Raw genomic sequence first — 13,160 nt, forward strand, 5'->3', positions numbered from 1 at the left:
GTCCCTAGGCCCCACACGGTGAAAGAGACACCCTTTCGCCCTCTCACAAGTCGCCCACCTCCACATGCAAACCATGGCACATGTGCACATGAACACACGGAATAAATAAATGTAATTTTAAAAACCTTTAACTCGCCAGTCAGTGGCGTACACCTTTAGTCCCAGTACTTGGGAAGCCAGATGCGGGTGGATCTCTAAGTTTGAGGCCACAGTGATCTACAGAGTGTATTCTAGGACAGCCAGGGATACACAGAGAAACCCTGTCTCTCAAAAAAAAAAAAGATTTAAAAGAAATTTTAAACAGCGCTTGAGAGATAACTCAGTAGTTAAGAGTATTGACTGCTTTCCCAGAGGACCTGGGTCAGATTTCTTACATATCTTACATATGGTGGCTCACAACCGTCTGTAATCCCAGTTCTGGGGATCCGATACCCTCTTCTGGCCTCCACAGGCACCTGGCATGTGTGTGGTGCCCAGATATACATGCATACAAAGTACCTATACATAGAGAATAAAATACTTTTAAAAATATTTTTTAAATTAGGTCCTTAGGATTCATTCAAGAATTGAACAAATTGCCTGCCGAGGTCAGCAAGTTTCCCCTTAGCTTGTGGTCCGGACCCTGGAGCTGGTCTTCGCTACTTTGTGGGTTCTTCTTTTTCCCACCCTTTATCCCCCACCCCCAGTTCCACCCCTATCACTAAATAGAGGAGAAATGATGACAGAAAGGAGAGAGAGAGAGAGAGAGAGAGAGAGAGAGAGAGAGAGAGAGAATCCCTGAATCTAAGTTCTTTCTTCTTTTATTTCCTCTTTGAGCATGGCTACTAACAAACTGAAACCAACCCCTCTGAATGACCAACTACCACCAACCCCACTTCCCTGGGCTCTAGCATTTATATAGCCTCTGAAAAGTTCCCAAAATTCCAAACATCACACAATTGCAGAAACTATCTGCAGCTGCCAAAACCATGCCTCTGCTAGAGCATGAGGCAGATCATAGCTGCTGCAGATAGCCTGAAGGAACCCCAAGTCCCCACACCTGGGATTAAAATGAAAGCATATTCTTATAATATTTCTGTGTGTTTTTTTTAAAGAAAATAAATTCCAGAATTGTCACTACAGAATCCCATTCTAAGGACTTGTGTATTGTTAACTAGGGCTGAGATACAATCAGTATACAGAGGTATTGTGGGTACATGTCTGCATACAACCCTTTGCCAGAGAGAGCAGTAGGTCCCTTCCCTTGCCTGGAGGTCAGGCAGAGGCCTCACCTGTTACCTGCTCTCCTCAGAACCTGCTGTTACCTCCTCTGTGCCATTAAGGCCATGACTAGGGTCGAATCTCAGAATGTTAGCCTTGAGAGGTGCTATCTCTGCCTGGGGAAATGAGATTCTTGTACAAAAGAATTTTGGGCCCCAGTTTACAGGTACTAAGAGAGAGATGGAGAGCGTGGCTGGGAATGGACGTTGAGGCTGTTGAGTGGGGGAAGGGATGGAACAAAGAGATGGACGAGCATTATTGATGAGGAATCTGTCCTGACCTTCAGCATTTACCTCTCTGGACAGGATACTTGGAGCGGTTTCTGGTACTGAAGGGAAGACCATCAGAGTCCACCACAATACAGATCTCAGCACTAATATAAGCTGAGAATGTCAGTAAATCATTGATGGTATGGATAGCATCTGTAAGTGGAACAGAAACGGTAGAAGAAGTGCTCAGGGCTGTAGAGACCGGCTCAGTGGCCAAGAGCACTTAGTGCTCATTCAGAGGGCCTGAGCTTTGTTTCCAGCAACCATGTCAGGAAGCTCACGGCTACCTGGAACTCCCGCTCTAGGGGTTTTTGCTCTTCTGAACACCATGGGTACCTGAACTTCACACACACACACACACACACACACACACACACACACACACACTAACACCCATGCCTGTACACACACGAATAAAACAAATCTTTCTTTCTCTCTCTCTCTCTCTCTCCTCTCTTCCTCTTCTCCCTTTCTCTCTCTCTCTCTCTCTCTCTCTCTCTCTCTCTCTCTTTCTTTCTTTCTTTCTTTCTTTCTTTCTTTCTTTCAGGAGTGTTCTTTATCTGCCGGGAAGCAACATCAGGAACAGAAGGCTAGTGAAACAGAAGAAGCCAGCAATGCTCTCAAGTTTAGCCGCTTTGGGGGAAGCGTTCGGGGGAAGCGTTCGGGGAAAGCGTTTGGAGAGCCTGAAACTCCGAGGATGGGCATCCTTGTGTTGGGAACTGGAGCTCCGGAGCGTTGGGAAAACTGCAAAGTGGATTCAGCTGCTGCCAAGGAAGGCACTGCTAATGCCAGGGTGAAGAAGTGTTGCCAGGGCGACGTTACAGGAACAGGAAGCCAATAGAAATAAGCAAGCCCCTTCTTCCTGCTGCTGCGTTCCCAGCATCTGCCCTGCGCTCTTTCCTGGCAGCGCAGAGCAGAAAGCAACCGTGGTCTTCCCAGCCAGCTCCAGCATCACGCACGGCACGGATAGAAGGTGAATGTGACATGAAGAGGCAATCGCTGAGCTAACAGAAACACGGATTAACATAAATGAAGGGAATGCACAAGTTTCCAGAACTAGAGAATTCAGTTGAGAAATGAGCCTGCTGGAAGAATGACACTGTTTAACACGGTAGGGCCCTTTGGAGGCTGAAGAGGTGGCTCAGCAGTTAAGAACACTGGGCTGCACTTTCAGGGGACCGGGCTTCAGTTCCCAGCACCAACTATACGTGACTCCAGTTCCAGGGGAAATGATAACCTCTCCTGGCCTCCACAGTCATTGTATGTACAAGGTACATACACTCACAAGGCAGACAAACCACCAACACAAATAAAACAAAACAAAACAAAACAAAACAAAGCAAAACAAAACAAAACAAAACAAAATACAGAGGCCCCGCCAGTTGTGTGTCTCCCCAGATGTTTCTCTCATTGGAACAAACAACAATGAACCCTGGAGTCACCAAGAGCTCATCGGTGACCGTCCATTCCAGGTAGGCAGACAGGAAGTAAGGTTGCTGCAGGAGCCAGGTAGTGGGCACTTAACGCACCAAGAGCAATGTGGAACACCACCATCAGCAAAGTCAGAAAGCCAGCCAAAGGCTTTTTTCTTTACCCACGGAAATCTATGGGAATCTAGAAATCCTAAACTGAGAGCAATGGGCACTGTTGGCCAAATAGACCAAGAGTGTGTGACCACACTCTGATTTTGAGGATGGCGTCGAACTCGTGCTCCTCCTACCTAATCGCTAGAGTGCTGGGGCTACAGGCAGGCATGCACCATCATAGCCAGTTTTATGCAGTACTTGGGTTCAAACCCAGGGCTATGCGTTAGATCTCCACCTACTTGGAACAGATGGCGGTGCGCATGCTCAGTCTTTCCTCAGGGGCCGGAGCGCATGCGCTGTCTTACCTCAGGGTTCTGATGCATTACACGAACTGTCATTCTGGTTCACTGTGACGACGATCACGTGTTCATCTAGCCTGACGAAGGGGAAGCAGCAAGAGTTATGGAGGTCCTGTAAGACAAAGGCAGGTGTTGTGTGAATTTTCCTGGGTAGTCGGGAACAAAGGTCCATTTACCCTTAGATATGGTACCGAGGGCAGAATAAGTCCACTTTGGTGTGGCTTGGTGAACCATTGAGTTTATTTATTTGGTTGGTTTTCGTGTGTGTGTGTGTGTGTGTGTGTGTGTGTGTGTGTCTGTCTGTCTGTCTGTCTGTCTGTTGCACACATATGTATGCTCTCGCCCATCCATGCATGCACAGGGTCAGAAGAAGATACCGGGTATCCTGTTTTATCAACATCCCTTCTCCTCTCTTGAGACAGAGTCTCTCACTGAACCTGGAGCTAGGTTGACAACCAGCAAGCTCTGGTGACCTTGTCTCCATGTCCCACAAGGCTGGGATTATGGGCATGTGCACAGCCACTGTTAGCTTCCCACACGAGTGCTGCAGATCTGAGCTCAGGTCTGCCTGCCTGTGCACCAGGCAATCTTCCCCTCTAGCCCCAGTGGGCCCAACCTTCTGCCTCTTTAGGGTAATGTTGGTTGCTCTGATTCCAAAATGGCAAATGCTGTGTCATACTAGGAGGGAATGAGAGGACAAGAGACAAAAGATTCAGGGCTCTGACCCAATTCCTAGGGATAACGTGATTCAGGACAGGTAGTAACAGCCTTTCCAAGGACACAGACAGACTATCATATTGTGGTAAATATTATTTTGGCGGTTTACCCCCACTTAAACCATATAGCTCCCAAATAAAAGATACAGAAGCCTTTATATTTAGAGTGAGCCTTAAAGCATTAGAGCTGCCCTGAGATATCACATCCCATGATCTACCTGGGCTGCTCCTACTCCACCTGGCTGGCCCTCATGGCTAACACTCATGATTTAACTACGTACACCATGGAGACTTCTCCTTTTTCCTCTCTCTCTCTCTCCTGGTCCCTGCCTAAGCCCCCAAGCCTGAGAAACTTCACTCTGCCTCCTCTCCTGTTCAGCCCAGGCAGTAGGCATCTTTATTAACCAATCAAGGATGACTTGGAGAGCTAAGTTTACATAACGAAAGCTGGTGTATATATATATATATATGTGTGTGTGTGTGTGTGTGAGGATCTCCTCTTCTTGGAGCAACCTGATCTTGGGGTACAGAATTCAGCATTCAGGTAGCACCAGACCAACCCCCTATACTATCCGGCTTTCTACTTACTACCGAGAAAGAGGCATTCAGTGGACCGCTAAGTTTTAGAGACAGGTGCATCTCACGTGACAATGCTGCTCCAGTCCACTGACTATGCGACTACCCCCCATGCGACAGAAGTATCCTAGTGTATAGAGAGACACACTGCGGAGCCCTTGACAAGTTTCTGTAAGAGACACGAGGGATTCTGGAGTAAGAGCATGCGCTAGACATCCAGGGATCAGGATCCGTCGATATTTGAAATACTTAGCATTGCTTTGAATAGATACTGAGCAGTTAGCCGTTAGCCATACGGGAACTCACCATGCAACCAGAACTTTCCATTGTAGGTTGTGTCTTAGCAGCCGTACCAGTTCAGTCAGGCATGTGCACCACAGAAGCCGGATCAGCATTTCTGTTTTCACGGGAGCCTCTTCTCCCACACCTGTGAGGTCCTGGGAGATTCCTTCTGACCAACTGACCCGAGGAGGAAGAACATCTGGCCTTGGCTTCTGGAGTGTATTGAGCCAAAGAATCTCAGAGTGAATATGTATTGTTGACGTGGGCACAGCCATGTCAAGGATGGAACTCCATGGGAATTCAGCAGAGCCTTTCTCCAACCTGGGGCCAAAGCCTTGCTCAGGTCCAAGTCCAGATGTTTGTCCCTGTGTGACAAAATAACAGCTGCAGCTTCCTCCTCCTCCCGGATGCTAGCCTGAGACTGTTTGCCTACAGATGTGTCCTACCAAGACTGGCTAACTCCTCCTGACCTATCCTGTATATGAGAAACTCACTGCTGTTCCAAGTTGCTACAGTAGTCTGTGACTCCATCAGAGCCCGTGGCCCACCTGACCCCAGCTTTTCTGTGTGTCTGTACTGTCTTCATTTCCTCGTTGTTCCAGATAGTTCTGCTGGGTGTGGTGCTGGAGATGGACTGATGGGAGACAAGAGTTCTTTCTGCACTGCAGTCCCTCTCACGGGTCCTGAAGAATGGTGTTTAGGGATGATTCTCCCCACCCTCATCCCCCCTAGAAGGCAGAACTTCAAGCAGTTTGGCAATCAACTCCTCGGCTTGGTGGAGAAAGAAAAGTAGAAAGAAAAGCAGTTTGATTGGTTTAGCCAATTTCTCAGGAACTTGTGAAGAGTGGGATTTTAAAAGATCACACATAAGTTCTAAAGAAGAATGGCTCATCCAACGACCTTGCCTCTTTTCTCAAACATTTATGCCCAACTGGCTAATGAACCAAAAGCCACAGTGGCAGGAATAGATGCCATGTGTGGGCCATCAGCATGGAATCGCTAGCACCAAAGCTAAGCTAGGCATTGCCACCACTAAGTGTCCAAACTGTCCTGCCTCGACAGTGTTCCCGGCCACAGATTGTCTGGGACCAGGGTGTCCTGGAAAGACATTGACTCTTCTAGGATTTCATAGAATTGATCAATTTAGAATGCCTTCAGTATACACAGTGTCTTGGATGACACCATTCTCTGAGCCCCAACAGTATGTGGAGTCCTCCAGAGCATGACCATGAAAGAGGTGGGTATATGACTGATACCCGCATTGTCTTACACTATACCACTAGCTGCCATCATAAACAAAACAAAATGTTCAAGTAAGCATTTGAAGGCAGAGGCTAAGGCACCACCTAGAGAGTGGGTGGAAGTTGTCCTTAATGAGATTTTTATCCCTTGAGCCAGCAGCGCCTTGGATGGATTAAATCCCTTAACTGACTGAGTCCCTATCATTGAAGTCTATGAACCGAGAGACCGCTGTCACCTTTATCGTTAACGTCCCGCCTGATAAATCAATGCCTCCTATCTCCAACGCGTTAGTCTGTCAGGATAAAGATCCTAGATCTCAGAGAGAAGGGAGAGAACCCAGAGGCCCTGTTCACAGCTGTTCCCTGGTAGTGTGTGTGTGTGGGGGGGGGGGGGGGACTCTCACAGTCAGTAGCCCCACCGGCAAACCAAGGAGACTGCCATTGGTGAGATAAGCTACCAGTGCTAACCCAGGAGGGGAGAAAGAAGATGAGGTGAGTCATAACAGTCTAAGCAATGGGAACTAGAGCTTACCTTACTCTCCCAATTCCCCCCACTTAGTCCACTCCCTGCTTTCTCTTGCATCAGCTTTCCTAATGCTGAGACTGCAAGCCTGTGACAGACACCCCGGCTCTTCTCCTTTGAATACATTGTGCATGGCCACCACGGAGAAGCAGTGCCGGCTAGTGAGTTTGCTATGGGAGAAGAGAAATCTGAGCATGTGCAAGAGGGGAAGCCATAACAAAGTCTGTCGCTGGCCCACCCTTACTGCTCACAGCTGCCAGAGTATCCCCAAGAGTGGCAGCCCCTAGCCAGCGCGACTGAGAGCAAGCTGAAGTGTTGCTCAGTTGTGGCAAGGAATCAAACACCTTTGGAGAGCTGTCTCCACACTCCAGTGGCAAATGGATGCCCCAGCTCCTGCACCTTTCTGAGCAGATGACTCTGAGATAAGTGTTTTGTGCTGTTGCTCAGGGTTCCTCGCAGAGCCACTTCATAGCCGTCCTCTGTGATAAAAACGTGCCCCTGCCCACCTCGATTCCCACTTCCCTACTCCTGTTATGCACACCCCAAACAAGCTAAATTTACTGGAGTCTTTCTCTCAAGCTCAGCTCTTGGAAGAAACCACACTAAGGCACGATGGTTTAGAGAGAGAATACGCTGCTATTTTCAAAGATTTCTTTCTGTTCTGTGTGATGTTTGTGTGTGGTATGTTTGTGGTGTGGTGTGTGTGATATGTGTGTGTGGTATGGTGTGTGTGTATGTGTGTGTGTATGTGGTGTGGTGTGTGTGATATGTGTGTATGGTATGGTGTGTGTGTATGTGTGAGTGTATATGTATGTATGTATGTATGTATGTATGTATGTGCGCACCCTCTCCTGGTGTGTGTGATGTGTGTGTGTGGTGTGTGATGTATATGTATGTTTGGTGTGTATGGGGGTGGGTATGAGTGTGTGTAGTGAATGTGTGTGTGTATGTGATATGTGTGTGTGTGTTTGGTGTATATGGTGTATGGGTATATGTGTGTGTGGAGTGTATGGTGTGTGTGTTGTATGTGTGTGTAGGGTAATGTGTGTGTGGTGTACATGTGTATGTGTGGTGTGTGTTTGGTGTGTATGGTGTGTGGGGGAGTATGTGTTGTATGTGTGTGTGTTATGTGCATGGTGTGTGTGTGTGTTATTACATGTGATAAAGGATATATAATACAAGTATGAATCCTTCTGATAGTTGGAGTTGTGAATGTTTTAAATTTCCTCAGTTTTATCCTTGGCTTGTTTTCATACAGCAGCACTTGCATACCAGAAGCTATTTTTAATTGGCAATTAGGAGATTATTAGTGACTTCAGCAGAGTCGCAGGCCGACACATGGCAGGGGAGGAGGTGCGGACGATTCTTTCAAGAATCTGGGCTAGAGAAAGACCAGCCTGGGGGTGGGGGGGAGCACAGTGCGGGAACTGTGGAATGTCCTTTTGGGAGAAACTTGAGCATGTTTATAGGCTGAAAAAAAGCAGCCAATCGCAAGGAAGGAGGCAGAAATGGAGTCAAGAAAGGGATAATTGAAAGAGTCAGATCCCAGAGGTGGCCTGAAGGGATCAGACCACGGCCCGAGTGGAGGAACTCCCTTTGAACCTCAGGCCGACTTCACCCTCTGAGGCTGGAGGAAGGAGGGTGAATAAAGACGGAAGTGTGTTGGCTTCATCAGTAGGCTAATTCCACACAGCCTGAAGGCACTCTGCTAGCACAGTGTTTCTATAGAGACCTTGGCGGATCTGAGGGGGTCAGAAATGGAGCCGTCCCATACATTGGCCCTTACAGGAGGAGGCGAGGCCCCTAACTGAGAAGCAGCAGGGGGTCTCCCTGAGTCTGTGAAGTCAGGGTAAAGCTTTGGGTAATGGGGAGGGATGGAGTGGGAGCCCCACCTCAGAATTAGCCCTCAGGGAAGGCTTTGTCTTGCAGATGGACTGGATGGCAGACCAGACAGGGGACTTGGTGGAGCTTGCTCCAGCAGCTTGGGGTAAGGAAGTTTCTTCTATTGCCTACTGGATTCACACAGGCCTCTTTGCACCTCTGAGCAGTTTCCAGCTCTGTAATCACAGAGGAAAAAAATCAGCTCTAGAGGGCTACTATGAGGTTTTCATAAAATAATGGGAGGAGACACCTAGATCAGTGTATGGCCCAAGAGAGTCCCTCAGACTTTCTCTCTCCTCTTCCCCTGCCGATGGCCTGAGCCTGTATTACCTGGATGGAAAGGACGGGGGGTGTTGGTACCCTTGCATTAGTAGATGCTGTTACACATAACCACTTTATACACAGCCGCCTCTCACTATTTGTGGTGCTGCAGTCTATAAAGTCACTGCAAGAACTGACTTTGCGAATCCTGAATCATTGCTCTATGAGGAAACACAGGGTCAGGTTCCTGCAAGTCCCTGAGCATATTTTCAGCCACCGATCAATATGTAACTTCATTTTACGCGTGCTTCTGTTTAAAGACACTTTATTTAAAATATCCAGCGGTCCTTCAAGATCCTGGAGGACTCTCACACTAACCAAAATCCATGGGCGTTCAAATCCATGTGAAATGGCATTGCATTGTATTGTATATAACCTATACACTCCTAGCCATAGATTTAAATCACCAATAGGTTGCTTGTAGCGCCTTACCTATGAAGATGCGACATAGTTTTAGGTAGCAGTCTTAAAGAGAAAGTGACAATTTAAAAGTCTATTCATGTTTAGCACTGACGATTTTTTTTTTCCAGTTATCATTGGTCTACAGTTGGTACCTCGGGTCTTAGTTTCCAGGACACAGATTTTAACAGTAGGTGAACTTGCACATATGGAATCCACCAATAACAAGGCCCACTTAAATCTTTAGTTTTCTTATTACAAAGAAAGTAGAGCTACACAGCGTGAAAGATAAAAACCCCTCGAAATTCCAGCTCACAGCTGCACACACTTAGAATTGCTGCGTGACTCTGCAGAACTTTTGGTCTGAAATTCATGTATAATTAATTCTACATGTGCCCGTGTCTAAGTGTTGGTGTATAGTTTTGTTGTTTTTTTTTTTTTTTCACTCAACAGTATTTCTTGGAGAGCCCCCTCTTCCCCTCCTAAAAATCCTGATGTTACTTCTTAGATTAGTAAGTGGTTCTCAGAAACAAGTGGCTGACATGGTAATCAGGATTTCTGCCTCAGCTCTGACCATTCATTCACATCCGTGTCGGTGAATGTGGGGGGAGGGGCGGGGGGGCGGGGCAATCCCACACCACACAGTCATTCAGGAGCCCAGGTTCCTTCCACACCTTTGCTCTGTTAGCTCCTTATTATTGAAGCCAAATCCCTGGCATATCTCTGTTCCAACTCAAGGGGACACAGCACATGGAAGAACAAAAATGCATTGCCTTAAAGCCTGTTTCTACTTACAGTCCACTGGGAAGAGCTTGGTTAGCAAAGCCACACTCTGCCGGAGCTGGGGAACCTAGTTTCTAGCAGAGCTGCTACTCTTTCAGGGGCTTCTTTACTATCAACACAGGAAGGTTTTTGATGGACAGCTTAGTGATTCTACTCTATTTCCGTTTTCTGTTCTTTAGTACTTTAGTACCCATCTTTGCAAAATTGGGATCATGATCTAAACTGGTGAGGACTGCTTTGGGACTCACATCCAACAATGCGCTGTGCAAGCATAAGACTGTCTTCTTGTTCTTCCAGCGTGTCTGCAAACTGCGTAGTGTATTTCAGATGCTAGTAAAAGACCTGCCTATATCAGTCAATATACAGTGAACATCAAAGCCTGTTTGATACATCACCCAGCCTTTTATTATTATCATTTTTTTTTCATTTCTCTCCAGTTGCTTCAATAATTTAGACTCTGCTCTGTTTGAAAAAAAATTGGGGGAATACGTGTTAATGTATCAGTCATGGTTCTTTAGGTTTCCAAATGACAATCTGCCACTATGAAACTTGCTTAAGCAATAAGATCTTACATATCTAAAAGTCCAGGCTCTGAACCAAAGTAAGTTTCCTCTTCCCCTCGGGCACTGGCTGCATGCTCAGACTAAGCACAACATGGCTACTCTAATGCCAAAGCATGCCTCCAGAAGGCTCCTCTCTCCTTAGTCTTTCTCTCTGTTTTTTTTGGTTTTTTTTTCCAAGTTAGACACCACCAATCCATTACCGACAAGAGGGATGCAACCATCATGATTTGGATCAAACAAAATTCTCTCCTGGAGCTGGGTGGGGTCTGCCTTCCCATGATCATATTGGAAAGAGTGTCACTTAAACAGAATCCAGGCTCTGGATGTAAGGAATAGCTGTCACATGAGCAGCCAGCCTGTCTCTTGTGAAACAGGAGCCGGGTGAGGGTGATGGAGGGCGTGTTCACAGAATGAAGCATTTCTTTCTTAAATTCTACTTCAATGAAGTTTAACCCCGGTGAAGACACTGGTGGAAGAGGCCGGTGCTGGGGAGCCACCCTGATGCAGAGTTATGTCCTCTGGATGAAACAAGTGTTCCAGAAGGAAAGCGCCTAAGACTCTAGGAGGCATCACAAAGGCTCAAGAACCTTAGGCAGTTACAGGATGCACGGAGCCCCTCCCCTAAGGAGAAGGGACCGTCAGGCCTGCAGAGCTGCCTGCAAGCAGAGCAGGGAATCCTACGGATGTGACTTTCATGACTTGTCACCCATGCTGGGGTGGGATCCTTTGAGTCACCCATGTTCCTTTAACTAACCCCAATAAACCGACTGGTTCACTATGCCCTGTCTGGAATGAATATACCTTTGTTCATGTCACCACAGGAAAAGTTATGCAACACACTCTCAATACCTCCTCCCCATCACCCCCTTTATCCACCACTAATTGTCATGGTGCTTTTTTTTTTTCCTGATGGTCTTATCCTGACAGACAATCACGGTGCAAACTGACCTCTTGCAGGTCCTGAGACAGCAACCACCTCCCTGGGGCCAGCCTTTCCTTCCTCCTGCAGGCCTCGGCTTTGCCACAGTTGCTCACCCGTGCCTAGCACTGCATGCATGCAAAGGGTCCCCCTCCTTCACTGTACTGATGATGTAGTGTGTATCTTGCACACCAAGAAACCCAAACCAAGGCAGGCCATTTTTCTGCTCGAAAGCCCAACACCTTCAAGAAATTCTTCTCTAAGATGCCCATGCCTTTCACCTTCCCCAAACTTCTTCCTTATCCCACTCTCAACAGAACAGAACAGAACAGAACAGCATGCAGGTCTCCATGTGCCCCCCCCCACTCATGCTTCTGTTCTCCCTGTCTCTGTCTGTCTCTCTGTCTGTCTGTCTCTCTCTTTCACCTTCTTAGAAATCCCTTTCCTCCCCTCCATCTGGCAGAGATGACAAGGTCTCCCATTATACTTTTTTTCTTACTCCAACTTCTTATACACACACACACACACACACACACACACACTCACACACATGCTCACACAGCAATGCAGAAACATCCGATGAATGGAAAGAACCTTTGAGCTAGACGTTAGGCAGGGTTCTCTCCACAATCTTCTACTAAGAGCCCTCCTTAGAAAGGGAAGAGGAAATAGAACCTAAAGGTTTAGGAGAATGGCGACTTTGAACTTAGCCCATGCCAACAGGGCAAGTCTCTAATTTTATCACTACAATCTATGCAAACATTATATATTCTATGCAGACTACAGAGCACCGTCTTGTCTTAATACTCAGTTATTATTGCCCTTAGTTCTTCAAATTGATCATCCGGAGAGATGTTCCTTAGGTGCTATCTTCTCACTTTTTCTTCATTAGCTGTCCTCTCGCCCCCTGCCGCCAGGACCCTAAACAAACCTGACAGCTGTGCAGACCCAGAAGAAACAGCTGTTTTTCCCGTCCCTGGGGGTCAGGAGCACAGTGGCAGCGAGGCGGGGTCTGGAGGCCCCTCCCCTCCCCCCGCCCGCCGCGGGGGCGGAGCGGCTCGGGTCCCGCCCGCGGGGGCGGAGAGGGAGCCTGGGCGCCGGGCAGTTCGGCTCGGCTGGTTCCGGGTTGAGAGGCTGCGCTGGACCGAAGCGGTGGCCGCTGAGCTGGTGCGGGTAAGGGGCCGCGCGGGGCCGGGATCTGCGGCCAGGGTCGGGCAGCTGAGTGGGCCGGCACCCCTCCTCTGCTCTGCCGGGCAAAGCCGCGGTGCGGCTGGGTCTGGCTGCTCTGTCCCGCAGAATTCCCCATCCCCAGCTCGACCCCCTCTCAAAGCTTTTCGGGTCCCGGGATTCCGCCCCTCTTCGGGATCTCCTCCTCGCAGCATCTATCCCTTGGGAGTGTCTGGTCCTCTAGATCCTCCTCGCCTGGAGCCCCTTCCTTGGGACGCCCTCGGCCTCTCTCCTCCAGCGCCCATCGCTGGTGGCCACCTAGGACCTCGAAACCGAGCTCCGGTGCTCGCATCCCGGGTGGCACCCACTCGGCAC

General features: G+C 48.2%; 2 long non-coding RNA genes across 3 annotated transcripts; one reads left to right on the plus strand and one right to left on the minus strand.

The window, feature by feature from the left end:
• Positions 1-383: 383 nt before the first annotated feature.
• On the minus strand, positions 384-5,555 carry Gm33814. Of its 2 annotated transcripts, XR_868178.3 has the most exons (4): positions 5,013-5,555; positions 3,355-3,526; positions 1,554-2,533; positions 384-498 (listed from the first exon to the last, which is right to left on the minus strand). It is a non-coding gene; the product is annotated as a predicted gene, 33814 (long non-coding RNA). The 2 variants fall into 2 exon arrangements; XR_376672.4 differs by lacking the exon at positions 384-498 and having other exon boundaries at positions 1,145-1,682.
• Positions 5,556-6,785: 1,230 nt separating this feature from the next.
• Positions 6,786-11,479, plus strand: Gm33760. The gene is made up of 3 exons (XR_003955115.1): positions 6,786-6,913; positions 8,682-8,739; positions 11,147-11,479. It is a non-coding gene; the product is annotated as a predicted gene, 33760 (long non-coding RNA).
• Positions 11,480-13,160: the final 1,681 nt, after the last annotated feature.

Source organism: Mus musculus, chromosome 4 (assembly GCF_000001635.26).
Source record: "Mus musculus strain C57BL/6J chromosome 4, GRCm38.p6 C57BL/6J".
NCBI lineage: Eukaryota > Metazoa > Chordata > Mammalia > Rodentia > Muridae > Mus > Mus musculus.